The sequence below is a fragment of the Acyrthosiphon pisum genome, chromosome A2 (genome assembly GCF_005508785.2).
Source record: "Acyrthosiphon pisum isolate AL4f chromosome A2, pea_aphid_22Mar2018_4r6ur, whole genome shotgun sequence".
In the NCBI taxonomy this organism is placed as follows: domain Eukaryota; kingdom Metazoa; phylum Arthropoda; class Insecta; order Hemiptera; family Aphididae; genus Acyrthosiphon; species Acyrthosiphon pisum.
Window position 1 is genome coordinate 104,311,010 of NC_042495.1, and position 18,030 is coordinate 104,329,039.

Sequence of the window (18,030 nt, forward strand, 5' to 3'; positions counted from 1 at the left end):
TCAAACTTTAATATATATACCTATACTGAAACACACACTCACACGCACACACTTGTATATATAAATATATAAATCATTTGGAGTTTGAACTTTTACAGCGTCAGCTTTTCGTTACAAAAGTTTAGCAGTGTAAATGATACCCCCACCATACATCGTTACGTTATGTTTCCCCGTAGTTTAAAACTTCAGGAGAAAAATAATTGTCAAAGGTCAATTGAACAATAGCTACCAATTAGCAAACAATACTATGACTGTATAAAAAAAAACTACTTTTTCGGCATCCCTAGAATGCTTAAGCTAATTTTGTAAATTTAGATTGATAAAATAAATATAAAAACATTGCAATAATTAAAAAGAGAACTTCGTTGTTTAAATTTGTTGAAACCCGTCAAAAAGATAATAAATCGATAAACTCGCAACTTTTAAGACTTAGTTTTTTCACTAAGAATTTATTACCCAACATTAAATACAATGTATAATGTATTTCGTTTTAAGATTCAATATTGAAAACGTCAATATTCTTCAGAACTGTTACGAACGCCAAAGAATTCAAGCAAAATAATGACTTTTTAAATTTTTTTTCTCCCACAAGTTGGGTTTATATGTAATATAAAATTGTCTTTAAAATTTAATATATTACATGTAGTTATCTACTGATATTGTATGAGTTTTATTTTTTTAAGCTTTGACATAATAGTATAGTTTTCAAGCTCTGACCAAATCGATCCATTTATAGATCAAACCCTCAAAACGAATCATTTGAAACACCCTAAGCGATAGAAGTAATTTCAAAACATATCGAAAAGTTCAAATACAATATATGTATATTAAGTATATTATTAAACATAATAATATTTAGGGTACCTGAAACTTTTAACAGCATTAAATAATAAATTTGACTTAATTGTAATAGTTATCAAGTCGTTTTCCCAAAAATACTATAAATAACGAGAATAGGTACCCACCTACATTGTAAATGAAACTCATTATAAATATATTTTACCAAGTCACGTTTAAAATACGTGTAGAAAGAACGATTCAAGATTATAATATTATAAGCATTGTTGAAACGCATTCATTGTTGAATTATTTTTATCACTTGTGACTTTCACTAAAATAATAAATACTTTTTTGGGGTCGCTGTTCTAGATTATTTACATACAAGTATATAACGTGTTAAATAAACAAAACAAAATTGTCCGGGAAGTCGATAAATCTACGATAAAAATAAGAAATGTCCAAAGGGCTCATAAATAATTTATACAATTATTTAGACTGCTAAAACATGGGTGCACCCTTTGTTTCCTCCCTTACCTCATTGGTAGATTTGTGTATGCGTTTTATATTATATAATATACATATATAACGCCCATCGTAAAAAACGTTTAAGCTTTTTGCGTGTACGTTAAAAATATATACAGTGTAATAAAAAATGTTTAGAAGGCAAGTAGAATTTAAAAAATAAAATGCGCACCATTTAATAACGTTATTTCCCTACTTCGATAAAATCGAAATAAAATCCTGTCCTGGCACTCTCATACAGTTCTGACACTATCCGAGTTTCACCTACTTATACGTTATACACTTATACGAATTTCAAATGATACGCGTGACTGAAGTTTTTACGTGATTCACTCACTCAATTTTCAGTTATGGCGATGTTATATTATCATTACGTATTATAGTAAATACTTATAAGTTACAACAACTCTACTATATTATAACGAAATAAAAATGTTTGCAAGTTTTTTTAATATATATGTCAAACATTGAACTTATTATAGTATGTTATTTATAAATATTAGAAGCTAATACAAGAACAGTATTCTGCTAGAGAACTTTAAGTGCTTATAAATATAATAAACTATTTAAGTTCAAAATTTAATATTTGCAATTTATAAATCAATATGTTCAGTAAAATAATCTGATCTGACATATTACAATATTTAGAAACTCTATCAAGTTATAAAAATAAGATAAAACCAAGAAGTCACCCTGCTGTATAATAGCTTTTGAGTGTACCTATCTCGTTATTGAGTGAGTCACTGTTATAATGGTCTTAAATTTGAAATTAATAATGAATAACTGTATACGAAAAACGATTCTGATCTAAAATGGTGGATCTCTAATTTTAATGGCGTTTTATAATTTATTTATTATCTTTTAAGATTATTCCATTAGAAATACGGTATTTTGAACTTATTTTACCTAAACCATCATATTAGATACTTATATAATAATTATCGTATGATTGTAATATCTTTATATAATTGTATAGTTCTTCTGTCCACGTGTATGTCATTGAACGCCTTCTAAACGGCTGGACCGAGTTTGATGCCATTGTTTGTGTGTATTTGAGTGGTTCCCTGGATATTTCAGGTCTACAATTGGACCCAGGAAAGTCCAAACCAGGTGCTCAATCTGAGATTTTGAGATTTATAATGGAAATTTTTGTTTATAAATTGTTTTATTAAAAATACAAATCTTTGACCTAGACAACGTTGGGCGAGACAGCTAGTCTATATTATAGTATTGTTATCAACTTATAAGTGAACACTGAAGTGTTGTATACCGGTAAGAAAAAGATAGTGTCATAAATAACTTAAAATTAGTGCGAAATGATTCAAGTCCCTACGAATTATTTTTAAATTAAAAGAAAATAACGAAAATCGTTAAAGGAAATTTGGTTATTTTTCGTTTAAATATCCAATTTTGTATATATTCCATTTTTGAATGTCTATAAAAAATTGTGAATAATGTGTATTTTTAATATTATGAAATTGCTGTAAAAACAACATTGTATTAAATTTTCAAGCTGTCTTACTTGGAAAAATGTTATCACAAAGAGTTCAATTAAAATTATATTAAGTAGATAAAAAAAGTCAACAATTTTAAACGTCTAACATATAAAGTTTAAAATTATCCAAAATAAAATATTACAATAAAAAATGAATGCTAATATAAAAAATATTTAGTGAATACTTCAAGTGTCTGGCGTTATTATCAGTGAATTAAATGCTTTTGCTGAAGCAAGTTTTGAATATACTTAAAGTACCTATATTTGTTACAGTACCTACACGATTTACATCAGTTGTTCAAATTTTATTATCACCTATGCATTGGTATAATTGTATAAAATACTTTTGTATATGAACACCAATGATAACAGTCCATTCGTTATACAACTTTAACTCTAACTAACAAGAATTGTATATCTGTATTTTGTTTTCTATAATTTTGAATGAAATGAAAAAAAATAACTTTTTATTACATAAAATGTTCACTATAACAAATAGTGTTGTCCGAAATTAAGTAGCTTGGCAAAAATAACAAATACTTTTCACTTCCCACATCGAAAACTCTTCTCTCTTCGAATAATTTCCTGTTCCGCCAAAAAATCTTTAAATCAAAAAACCAATTTACATTTACTCATAGCTATGTGAACCATGTTGAAATTTAAAAAAATGAACAAAATAAGAATGTTCTCTTTTAATAATTTTTAAACGTAGGGGTTATTTAAAACAGACAAGTTAATGCTATCGATGTTATCGACAATTATTTTTAAACACGATTTAGACCACATAAATCATCTGAAAATACCAAATAATGATTATTGTTTGTAATATGCTACTGTTCATTTTTTTATTCGAAAGAGGTAAATATAAATGCAAATATTGTACACACAACACAATAAAATATTTTCTAAAGCCAACCAAAATGTTTTTTAATGCCTTTAAATCTTATTTTCTTCATAATATATTATTATATTATACGGTAACTACTAAAGCATAAGTTGTACTCAGACGAGTTTACCATTAAAAGAATAATAGGTAACTTTTGTCAGTTATGACACATGGAGTTGATGTAATTATTTCCCAAAAACACACTTTGTTGAAACAATGATACTACCTCGTAAAAACATTAAAATTGTTTTTTTTTTGTATTTTTAATTAGTAGAAAAAAACATTTTACAGTCCACATTAAATTTCATTTTTTAATATTATATTAATTTTTAATGCTCTGAGCCTGTAAATGAATTTCAAAAATATTAATTTTAGAGTTTCTGTGTGGAGTTGCTTACAAATTTATTTTTTTATAATGACACATTTTGTCATCTAAACTTGATGATAAATTATGAATAGATTTCAACACTGATTAGAAATATTAAGATCCGTATTATAGGCATTAGTAGTTATTCATAATAATAATAATAATATATATATTTTTTTAATTTAATTAATTATGTCAACATACTTAGTATTTTTATAATGTTACAAATATTACATAGTTATGGTTATAATATACGCTATATTATTGTACATAAAATCGTTGTGGAGTGATTGATAAAGCATGCGGGCGTTAGATATATATCTTAAGATTTTAAATTTATATACTTAAATTTTGTTTAATACGAGTCTTTGAAGAAATTCCATAACTAAAAAAAATAATTATTTTGGAGGAAAATTGAAAGAAAATTATCATTTTAGAAAATATTGAGTTGGTTAAGTAATCGTTTGGTTTAATTGTTGGTTTTGATTGTTTGTTTTTAATCAGATTTGGAGTTCATAACTAGCAATTGGTCACTAACCAAACATCATAATTTATTATTCTCCTACAACTTGTAAATATATTATATATACACTTGGTGTAGAATCATTGTGAATGAAAATGTTAATCACTGTACCATATCAAACTTTTAATTTACATACATACATAAGTGTAACGATTTTAATTAGTACACACAAATTTTGTTTGAAATTAAAACATCTAACTTATTACTTGACATTTTAGAAAAGACGTTTCATGACAAATTAGTTTTATGACATTTCATTTCATAGGAGATGTGACAAATGATATTTCAAGTCTATAAAAGAGGCCAGTCTTAAACGTACTGCCTTATATAACAGTTACTTTTTTGAGTTAGCAAGTAGGAAGTATCTCTTGCTGGTGCGTCGTTGCAGTTGTCGCCAACGTGTAACGAAAGGGGAGAAAGTCACAATTGACAATCCTACCCTAAGTCTTACATACTTCATTTTTCGATGTCAACTTCATACAAAAGGTCATGGGTTCAAGATTAACTCATTGTCTGAGAAAAAAGACTCATCTCTGTTACACTGTAACTGCTGCTGCACAAGAACTACCGAGTTAATGAAATTCGATTTATCACCGTCTGCAGTCATTGCCGAAGGGTATTTAAGTAATAAAGCTCAGACTACTAGTAAATCGTACAAAACAACAGTATATATTATTACCCATAAAAAGTCTCATTAGACGCGATTTACAATTGAAATGGATAAAATGGATTGTATTTTTAAAAATCAGCAAATGTATTTTACGGGAAATATTTTTATTGCGGTTTGAAACGGGTTTCATATGAATAATATTAATGTACACAATGATAAATACAATTTGTTTTATAACTTTTTCGTATCATCATAACAATAAGAATATAATTTCGAGTTTCCACTCGACATGTTGTTTTCATCCGTCGCATTTTTCATAGCTATGATTGATGATTGATTAATTGATAATCGTATATTATTATACAATAGAAGTTATTGCAAACCAATACTTCTATAGACATAGGTATATTTATTGTTGACTTATATCATTTGATCAGTGTAAAATCAATGATATCTACCGGACAGTTGTGCTGGTTTTCGACGTTATGGCATATTAATCACGTGTTGTTTAATGTGTTAACCGTTTAAGTACGTATAATATAGTGTTAAATGTCTATTTAAGGTCAACATCAAACTCCGTGGAATAGTTTAATAACTTTAAATTTCATCTCATAATAATATCATGTTTGTCAAAATACCGAGAAATGTCCACCACGACATTAATGCAGCTAAATTGCATATCCAAGACGCCGTGTGATCATAATTTTTTTGTTAAAAATGCATAAAAAATATAATATAATATGATATGATATATTTTGATATAAATTAAAAATATTATCTTAAGAAATACCGGAAAACGGGCCGAATTTAAGTGACAGTATGAAAATAAGAAAAATTTTCATTGAAAACGTGCGCACTGAATATACCTAAGTCGGCTGTCAAGGAAATTATAACCGTTATATCTTATAAGATTTAATTTTAAGCTCATAAATTACGTATAAAAACCATTAAGTAAACACGCCAGTAGTGTGCGATTTTCTTCATATATTTAAATATCTGAGCGTGTAATTATTAGTTTTACATGACGTGTCATATTATGTGTTACAGTATTTGACAAAACATTTTTGTAAAAGTACGATTTTTTTTCGACTTATTATTCAATTTAATTTATAAATGTGTTACCATTTATGTACGATTTATCTTGATATAACATGGTGGCTGATAATCCATGCTCTAGCATCCATGGTTTCTAATTTATAATACATTGCATTTTATAACGTGAGATGTATCATATATTTTTATATTCTTTTGTTTCACGATATGGTTGATAAATCGTAGCCCGTTGAGAAATATTTATTAATTTATATAATTAAGTTATAGGTATGGTAAATTTTAACTGTTGGGTATGATAGTTTTATACTAAAGTAAAATATACAGATTAAATAAAAAATGTTATATTATAATGACCATAATATTATACACTAAAAATTATTAAGTTATATTGATTTTATCCAATTCACGGTTGTAACAGTTTATTTTACACTGTTGAAGCGAGTGTATAAACAGCAATGTTCTCATCGAGATTTTTCGATTGATCCTTCTCCGAAGTTATTTGTTTACTAATAATCAATCACTTCCATAATGAATAAATTAATTCTGCACATGCGATAGATGGGTTATGAAAAACAAGTACCAGCTAACAATTCAATAATGTGAAATACAAAATATTAAAAATTAAAATTAAAGTTAAATGTTTTTTTCTATCAAATGAAAAAAAAAATCATATATACTTTATACGCCATATTAGTTCCAAATAATTAAATTTTTTATGATCTACCAGAACCCACATCGTATAACACATATAACTAAAATACTAAAAATATGTATTTTTATATTTTTTGGGACAATAAACTAACTGATTATATCTACTATACTTTACAGTATTTGTAGTAACCCTCAGTATTTATTCTAATAAAATTACTTCTGTCAACATAACATTTATATACTCTCTCCATATTAACTTGAAACATTTTATTATTATTATATCATAGCCCTTTATAATGTAGACCATATTAATTTTGGCTGTTCAAATTCGTTATATCATGCATATTAAATTTACATTATTTTAAGTGTGAAAACATACTTGAACTATTGTGTTGCATTTTTTATATGTTAACATAATAATCATTTATCTATTATATTTTTTCACTTATGCCATCGCTTTGGTTGTTTTATTGGAATAATCATAGATCTTTAAAGGTTATGCTATAACGTGTATTTACCTTTTTTTATTGTTTATATTTTGGGTATAGTTAAACAATCCAAATACATCGCTATAGTGCGTATTTATTGTTTATCTATTTTGACACCAGTTGAACAAGCTTGAGCTTTTATTACCGTTTTTATACATGAAACTGACCTTATAAACATAATTTGTGTCAATGAAAGTTGCCAAAATGTTGGTAAAATATCAATCGGTTACCATTATTTTCTACATTGTTGATACAAATATATTTCAATGTGTCTAATTATCAAATACGTTTTACCTACTTAATAATATTATCTTTTAGAATTTACAATTATTCCATGAAATTTCTAAGCTCTAAATGTACCTATGACGTGGTACATTTCTATGCCAAATACTCAGAATATCAGTTTACATTTATTTTATTATCTTCTATAAAATTATATCACTACACTTAATAATATTTAAATCCTGATAGTACACGGTGAGAGTGGATTTTTAGGATTTAGCTCCCACCCATAAACAAAAGGGTGTGAAAACATTCTAAAATTTTAAGTCTTAGAATATTATAGTTTTAATTATATAAATAATTTTGTTTTTAGCAATCCCCCTTTTTTTTAATCTAATATTAGTTACAGTCTTCATAGTGACATCTATTCAGAGGAATTTTATCTTATAATACTAAGCCTACTAATTTGTTACAACGCAAAAAAGTATTTTACTGTAATAATAATAACTATTATTATTTATGACTATCAATAATAATGTATAATGATTACTACGAATACCTACCAAACAATTTTTTTCTGTAATATTCTGTTGTTCTGCACATTAAGAATGTCAAATAACACTCAACGAAAATGAATAGCCCCAAGAGCCACGATGAAATATTTGTGGAAACAAAAAGAGCATCATCATAAGAAATGTTCAATATTTAGAGTTAATAACAAGGAATATAACTATTAAGAATCGAAAAATAGAGTACATTTTTATGTAAATATCACAAAAATTCCCGAAAGTACGAATATTGTAAATTAAGAGTACTTTTAAATTAAATTATTAAATAAAAATTATACTGTCAACATAACTTAAAAAATAATACTTTAATACATATTTATGAAAATTTATTTTGATTCAAATCTAAATTTAGTAAAATATATCTTCGTTAAGTTCTAAAATAATTATGCTAAACTATCCTAATCATTAATCACGACAAAATTAAAGCTCAACAAAATAGTAATTGGTAATTACTGAATACTTACTAAATTGTATTGATTTATTTTTAGAGCTAAAAACTATTTATTTAATAAACGTTTCGGGTCGTATTATTTGTATACGGTTCTCTGTTCGTACACTTAATCTAAATTACAAATATTAAGTGCAAACATGGTAGTAAAATTTAAAATTAATGACTATAGTCACTGTAGTGATACCATTGAGCCAAACCTTGTCCTTATAATTGCAATTTATTTAAGTATCTATATGATACACTATTTCATAGAAAGAACTTGTTACCAACCAACGATTTAGAGCGTAGTTTATTTATTTGGGATTTAATAACTAGAATCTATATACAATGATGTCAAAGGTTAGGTCATACGTGCTAAACTACATTTTTCGAGCTTTTTACTAACCTTATATCTTACTAACATTACGTAAGTATTATGTAACCCGAAAATAGAAACATTTCGTTGTTGGAATAAATATAATTTTCTTTTACACTATTTACATTGGTTATCATACCGTTTATCACAAATATAAATAACATCGTTACGAATGGGTTGGGTAAAATAATCGAACTATAAAATTGGTTGGAACCAAAAAATGCTAAGAAAACAATTCCAAATGATTGATTTATTTAATTCGTTAAGTATTTGTTATCATCTTATACATGAAATAACGTCATATTTGTGGTTTCTTCAAAGTCTGAACACAATAAAAACATGCTGTGTAAATGATTCCTAAAATTTTTCATCTCCCATCAGTTAGTATAATGATAAATGTATTAATAAAGCGCGCGAACGGCTTTTATGCTGCTAAAACCTAAGTCTTACGTTATTTATTTCCTATCAGAACTCACTTTTTGTACTTAAACAACAATTTATTTAATAATTAAAACAGACACTCGCACGAACACTTTCCTAAAAACATGGATTGCCTTTATCATTGATTTAATAATACAATATGTAGATTGTAGAAGATAGATAAGCATTGACGTGAAAGAAAACGACTACCATTTAAGTTTTAAATTGTTGGCAGCAGTTTAAGCACTATATATTTGGTAGGAGCTGCTGTTGAAGGACGAAGGTGTTATTCCTTGCACTAAGATAATCTATTTAAAAAGCATGATTTAATATTTAAAAGCAAATAAGTAAACACGAGTCAATAGTGATTAATCAATGTTTTTTAACAAAAGAGAACAACATTTTTATGAACTTACCAAGTCGGTATATAATATTTTTCAAGTTTAAGTAAAAAAAATCATAAAACATTAACGTAACATTAACATCGAATACCTTACGCTAATTACCAATAATTCCAGTGGTGTGTATTTTTTTTAAATTTCTGATTAAAAAATCCTTGTTTTTTTTTTACACTAGTAATGCATATTAAATCGTGCAAAATTATAAAATCCAAATATTTAAAACGTTTTTAAACCTTGTTGAAAAAAATAATATTCCACAAAAGCCCTACTATTTACCACGTACACTAATTATTGTGTGGTTTAAAAAAAATATTTTGATTTTTAGATGACTTATAGTGTGGAAATAAACGTAAATAAATATTCTCAATTTGAGTTAGAATATCAAACGTAACTCGCCACTGTGACATTTTAAAATTACTGCATTTTGGAATATTAATAGATTTTATATATTTTATTTGTTTAAAAACACTCTAAAGCTTGATGTATCAAAAAATGTAATTGCATATATTAATATAAACTAGAAACGTCAAAATAAAATTATAAAGCTACAAAACAAAACAAGAAAATGTACAATCGGTTATAGAAGTAATAATATTATGTTGAATTATATTTAAGATTTGTTTGAATTACGTAATGGTAATGATAGATTTCATTATATCTAGTGTTATATTATACATTATAAAATATACTAATAGATAAATATTTATTAAATAATATTAAATATTGTTGTTTGTCATACTTATAAGTTATAACACTGGCGTTACGTTGATAATATTCGATGACGGGATTATTTATTCATTTATCAAAAGATATCGTATGTATATGGTAAAAATTGACGTTATACCTTATAATTCACGTATTATGAAGACCAACGTGTTTAAACTATGAAATACATGTTTACATAATCACAGAAAGATCAGTTATATTATGCAGTAAGGAGCTGAATGACTAATTCACTGTTATATTATCTAAACTCAATATGATATTTTTTTGTCGGTAATAACTATATGAATATACGCGTAATAGATATAAAATTGGTTGGTTGTGTTTTAAAATGATTAAATAATATTTTAATGGTTCATATATTAAATTAAATAACATAATTGCGGTAAATTCCCATATTTTTACTAATGGCTTAGTATTTCTGCTTCACACTGTATAATATAATATATATTATTACATAAATGTATTATAATATTGTTCAAATTTCCGAGGGAAGGCACTTGGCGATTAGCCAGATCAAACCATACGGGCAAACAGTATAATTTCGAAATGTGACCGGGATATGATATCAAGATGTTTCCATTAATCGTCGGGAAAATGTGGACAAATTAGTATTATTATTTTTTTATGTGTGATGATGTGCTTTTTGAGTTTTAAAATATACGTAAACAATTTTCCGGGTAGAAGGAATGCTCCAAAAGTTGCATATGGCACCTCTATATAATGGGGAACAACACAGATGCTACTTTATACATGTCATTTTTGGAATTTCCCAGTAGATTTCCAGAAAAATAGACAATTCTGAAAACCCACGGGAAAATAACAGTTATATTTACGGTAAGCTGGTTAAGAAATATAAATATTTTGTTTTAATTCATAAAATAATAATATTAGCCGTTGTGAATTGCATTTGCCAATAATTTCTTTTAGTATTTTATAGACGTACCTATGTTTAGGGAAAATTAGTGACAACACTTATTTTATAATTATAAATTACTGAATTTATTTTAATAAAGTATATTAGTTACTCTAACTACTTATTGTTTAATTACCTAATCAAATTTTTTTTTTTTATCAAATGTGTATTTTTGAATTTTATATTGATACTTTAACAAAATAATGATACCACAACAACTATTAATATTATCTAAATAATATGATTTTTTTTAATGATCTTAAATAATAATCATTATTGTCATATCAATCAATAAAATAAATCTTAAGTAAATTGTTCATAAACAATTAACATTTTTAAAATTACGTTTAAACTCTTAATATTGCTGTGTGTCAATATAAGCTAATAAGAAAATATACTATAGTTTAAAATACGAAGTCTTAGTAAAAATTCTATCAGTAATTTTTGTGCATCTATTTACAATAATAAATACAATTAGGTACATAATACCTGTACCTACACAGTATATTGAATATTCTATAAAATTGTATCTTTGAATGTTTCAAATAACCGATAGAAAAAAAAATATATGTTCGTGCCTATATTTACTGTTTAGTTGTGTAATGAAAAGTTACCATACATCAGGTACAACTTATAGTCAATATTTAAGTAAATTCAAACAACACATAATTTACACTATAATATGTGATAATATAAAATATACTACAATACAAAATATATATTACGATATATTACAATTAAAATATCGTATATTATTAGAAGATAATAATAATATATGCATTTCTTAAGAACATAAAAATGTATTAAGCCAATAATAATGATAATGTTAATACTTATAAAACCTACTGTATTTAATAAAGATATAATAAAATATTGGCTGAGACAGGAGGATTCAATGTTCCCTATTCTATTTAATTTAATATTATAGAAAGTAATAAGAGAAATCAATATCAAACCGCAAAAGGGGGTTAAACTTTGGGAGTCTTCCATGGAAGTGTTGGCATACGCGGACGATGTGGTACTCATAGACATATCACATAATAGTCTAAAATCATTATTCAGTCGACTTGAGAAAATGGCGAAGAAAGTTGGGCTGCAGGTAAATGAGGACCAATCAGAGTTCATGGTCACGGGGAAACGCGACAGTGTGGAAATATTTTTATCCTTAAATTTTGATAGTAAATATGAGTTAATCAGTGCGAAAAAGTTTAAATACTTAAGTTCGATATAGACATAAAATTGAAGATTGACTAAGAAATCGATAATTCTGTCAGGAAACAAAATATGCTTATGGACTCACGGAGATATTATTGGGGTCGTGGTCACAGTCAAGAGAAATAAAGAAACAATTGCCTATATTATATTACAATAATACACGCTGTAATAATTTTTTGTGTGGACACATGGCCCTTAAGGATGTCGGAAAAAAATAAACTGTTGGTTTTTGAAAGAAAAACCTAAGAGAAGATTTTTGGGCAACTGAAATATGAAGAGACAGGGAAGTGGAATGCAAGGAAAGATAATGAGAGAAACTCGATTTCCAGAAACGAAACATATTGGACACTATCAGGATCCGACAACGATTAAAGAGGGTGGACACGCGTGGCAAAGTTTAAACCCACTTTTATGCATGATTATGGAAGTTAATCCAGTAAGAAAAGGATAAATTGGGAGGCCCCGATTGAGATAGATATAATTAAAAAATACTTAGAACCCCTGAATGGAGAACCAGAATGGAAAGCACGATCAGTTTATAGGCAAAATTTGAGGATTGAGTTTAAATATGATGGAATGGTCTCAAAATGACTTATATAGATAGACCATCAGAATAATAATAAGAAGAATGTATATACTTTATATACTAACAATAATTATTATCAATTAATTTCAGTAAATGATGATTGTCATCAAATTTTCGTAACTATAATTATTCATAAAAGTTCAACTATAAATCATAATTTATATTATATTTTATAGTAATAATATGACTAACATAACTAATATAGGTAGGTATCATATTATATTTAGAATGTATATAGTATATATTAATATTATATAATATAATATTAAATTATTAACTTAATACTCAATATCAAAACCATGATGGAGCATTTAAAATTACAATTTTGATCTGCTTTAGAATTTTCCAATATCATTATTAATTAGGTAAATAATAATAGTGCTAAAAAAATAATTTAAATGATACATGCTTAACGTTTTTAAATAGGTTATATGAGTAAAGATTTCACAACAATTGCTAAATACTAATTGAGATCTAATCCAAAGTCTTATTATGTGTTCTGTAATTATTATGTTCAGCTAACGATCAAAGTTATAGTTTCCATAGCTTTTTGAAACGCTCACAAAATAATACAAACTACAGTATTTCATTATGAATAAACGTATTTAATTTATTAACTGTTATATAATTATTTCAATTGTTCTATTGTTTACCATTACAACTTAATGCATATTTAAAAGAAACCATTTACCACAGTTGTTATATTTTAATTAACTATCTATATCATATATAAGTAATAAGTTTAATGAGTTTATGTGTTATTTTTCTTGTGTATATGTCAATTCACTTAAATTTTTAATAAATTTCAAACTTTTTTCTACTATATTTCATATAAAATAAAGTGCTAAATAAATAAATCAAATTAAATTAAGTTTTTGACGTAGAAACTTAAATAATATAAAATACCTACATAGTATAACCACACCAAGTCCAATATAATATAAACGTCTACGTATTATTCCGTAATTTTGGCTGACACATTTATAGTTTTAATTACGCGTTAACTTAATGTTGTACAACGTATTCACTGATCATATACTTTCAGAGTATGTAATAAGTATGTTAAGTAAATATATTATTTTAATGGCATCGTAGTAAAGAATCGTCCTTATACTTACTGTTGGTTTTTATAATAAATTGAGTTGTATAACAGAAATATATTGACTCAGTAAATTATTAAGATGAAATAGTCATTAATAATTGTACATATTATTTACTTGTTGAATCGAATAAAAAAAAATGTTTTATATCTTAATTCCATATTACACTACATACGAATTAAAACAATAAGTACATTAAATACACTCTTAAATCATATAATTTGTATAGTTATATAGTTTATATTTGTAATTTAATAAACACTAAACGTGTTTACTAGAAATTGTGAATTGTATTTCATAATTTCATATTGAATCAAACATTTTTGAGAACAATTGTAAATTACAACATTTTACCATTTAGCGTTGACGAACAAGTATTTACGAAAGTTTTTTTTTTTAATAACTAAATCTTTTACTTTTTCAATTTTGTTTCACAGCTTTTATCATTACCATCATAATTACCGTCGTAAAATATAAGTGTATTCACGTTAGTTGATAAAATCGATGCAATGAAACAATGGGGTAAACGATAAGAGTAAAAATTAAATATTATGTTCGAGAAGTTTGTTTACATAATTGCACAAGAGATAAAAAAAATATTTTAGATCTGTGTAAAACTTACTGTTATGTACTGTACAGAGTGATTCACCAACCATCCTCTATCACTTTTACCCTTTAAGTATACATCCATTCGCATTCTGATTGTTGGAATCGTTGATTAGGCTGCTTAATAAACATTTTTTAACTGCCAACTTAGACTTCTTCGTTCTAATTAATCAGTGTCCAGTACACATTTTTTTTAATGAGAACGTTTTTACAGTTAATTGTTTCCCGATGGTTTTTTAAAAATGTTGTTGCATCTAAATAAATATTTTAAGTTGTAATTTAAAGTTATATAACCCATGATAATAGGTTTAGATTATAATTATATAGATTTCGGATAAGGATGGTTTGAAAACTGTATCAGTTAATATTATTTTATGAACGTGTTATGATTAGTAAAAACTGTCCGAGTATAATAAGTACCAGCTGACTAAATATTACACCTATTTTCTATTTTTTTTTTCAAACTTTTATAAAGGACTATTATCTTTAGTGTACACTGTACAGTGCACATACATTTAAATAACTCGAAAACAAATCGTTCTAATATCGATTTAGATATAATATTATCCTATATCAACATAGAACATTTTTGAAAAAATCATCTATTTATATAATTTCAAGTACAGGGACGGTTGAGGACAAGAAGTTCTATTATCACAAGACAATCCTGAATTGGCATAAAAACCCAAGTATTCGAAAATAATGTATTCTATAAGCATACTTAAAAAATCGGAAGTTAAAAAAATGCATTATTTTGGTTTATAATGTTAATTTAACTATTAAAGAGTTGTGAGCATGGTTGATGAATCATGTATCAATCATGTATATTATATTATATCAAAGGATTGGAGAAATGTCGCGTCAAACAGATAGTATCGTTTACATACCTTATGGCTCATTTAATCGTAAATAAATTGCAATTTTTAATTTGTGTATTAAAATATATTAATACCAATTTAAATGGTATTATCTACTCTCACTATTTCTGACTCTCTCATTTACGCCTAACAGATTTATTTACGAAGCACAACACTCGATGTCTCCGTTTATCTGCATGTCTGCCTGATCACTGACCATCTGCAGAAAAAAATAAATATTTTCTTAAACATCGAGCTAATCAAACCATCTACATATTCGTTAACTACATTTTCAAGTTTAGTAATTATAGGCACCGTTATTGTTATTATAAGCAGATAGCAACATTTCAAATATCCAGGACAAAACTAGACTTATTTCAGCTGTCATCCGAAACACTAAACTTTAAAATACAAAATCTCTTTTTTTTGCGTCACAGTATTTTATTTTTTTAGCAGACCTGAGATTTATTTCAACACATCGATGTCAGTATTTTCTTAGAAAACCCCCTTGAAATGCTTACTTGACGCGACATCGTATTTTGTATAGGCATATGCACGAGTTTAGGTGAATGTGTGTGTGCAAATGTCGTAGGTACAATGTATATTTTACATATATTATTGAACACAAGGATTTATCAACAGGCACATTTCTTATAGTGAAATGTCAAAATGTCATTTTGGTATTTTAGTGCAATATTCATCCAACCAGAGTAATACAAAAATATAATATAATGTTTGATTTTTGCACATACCACAAATATACTTAGTATCTATTTACAATATACACCGACATATTAACCAAGATAAGCAATGAGCATTCAGCGTTTGAAATTTATAGAATACTTGATAACTAATTTATTAATTATAGTAAAAGAGAAAACAAGTAAAATTGTATTTTAAATTTTAAAGCTCAAACTACAATATTTCTATAAAATCTAATATCTTTATCTAAACTACTGTGTCTTGATTAAACTCACTGTACCTAATTAGTTTATGGTGTAAATTTCACCATTTGATTGCAATTTGATTGTAGTTTTTCCTTACACTCGTGGAAACTACCTACTGATAAAATTGAAAAATGACTTATATAAATTACCGTTTAATTTAAAATGTAGATGTTTTATGTTGTAAGCTCAAACATAATATTATATTATGTAGTTTAGTGGTTTAGAACATTATAGACACTAGAACAATCAAAGAAAATTTATTTAAGAATTTTTCATCCTTTTCTCCACCATAATACATACCTAAAAATAACAAAATGGAAGTAAAATAGTTTATGCTATACGCTAATAGATTAAAAAGATAAAAAAAAACAACAAATAAGATACATTTCATTGTTTTTTTTTTATATATTTTATATATATTTCCAATTATTTCTTAAATATAATGTAATATAATAATGTAATAATATAATATAATATATTATTACAATATTATTTACAGTTGTATATTATTTTATTTTATATGTGATTCTTTAAAATATGAAAAATTGAAAATTAAAAGTAAATTATTTAGCATTACGCGTCACTGCACTGGTTAGAAAATGCATAGGTCAATATTAATAATTTAAAGGCTTGAGTCACTATATTTTAACAAAAAGATATAATGATAGACAAAACGATATTAAAAAAATTCTCTACTTTCCTAGCTCCTCTCGAGGTATAACATAAAGGAAGAAGAAAAGCGAAATATACATTAATATTATTCAATGTGACTTCCCGGTTAAATAAAAAAGAAATTTGAATAATTCCTATTAAATAAAAGTGTATTTAAAAATTGAATTAAAAGATTTCGAATTTAAAAAATAACGTTACAATGTACAAATGCTATAATATTCAAATTTTTTCTATTATAAAAATAAGTTCCTCATAATTAATGAATATTTATTTTATTCTTTTTCACTATTGCAATTTCGTATACATAATTTGTCTATACAGCTACGGATGAAAAAAAAACAAAATTTATATGATTATAATTATAATATGAAATGCAATAATCGTAACACAATTACTTACAATACTAGCTAAATAATACAACTACCATTGATGAAAGAGGATTCAAAATATGACTGGATAGTTTCGATAAGAGCAAACCAATACGTAGGCATTGTGAATTTGTAAATTACAGGTCAAGCGTTTTTAATGAATGACGATTATGTTACAATAACAGACGAATAATTCAATAATTCCATTTGTAGATGATTAAAAGGTTTGCATAACTGCAAGTGAAAT

General features: G+C 25.9%; 1 protein-coding gene across 2 annotated transcripts in view; it reads left to right on the forward strand.

Moving 5' to 3' along the window:
* Window positions 1-18,030, forward strand: part of LOC100167969 (protein eva-1 homolog C) — a 227,881-nt gene that overhangs the window by 174,695 nt on the left and 35,156 nt on the right. The window lies entirely within an intron of this gene.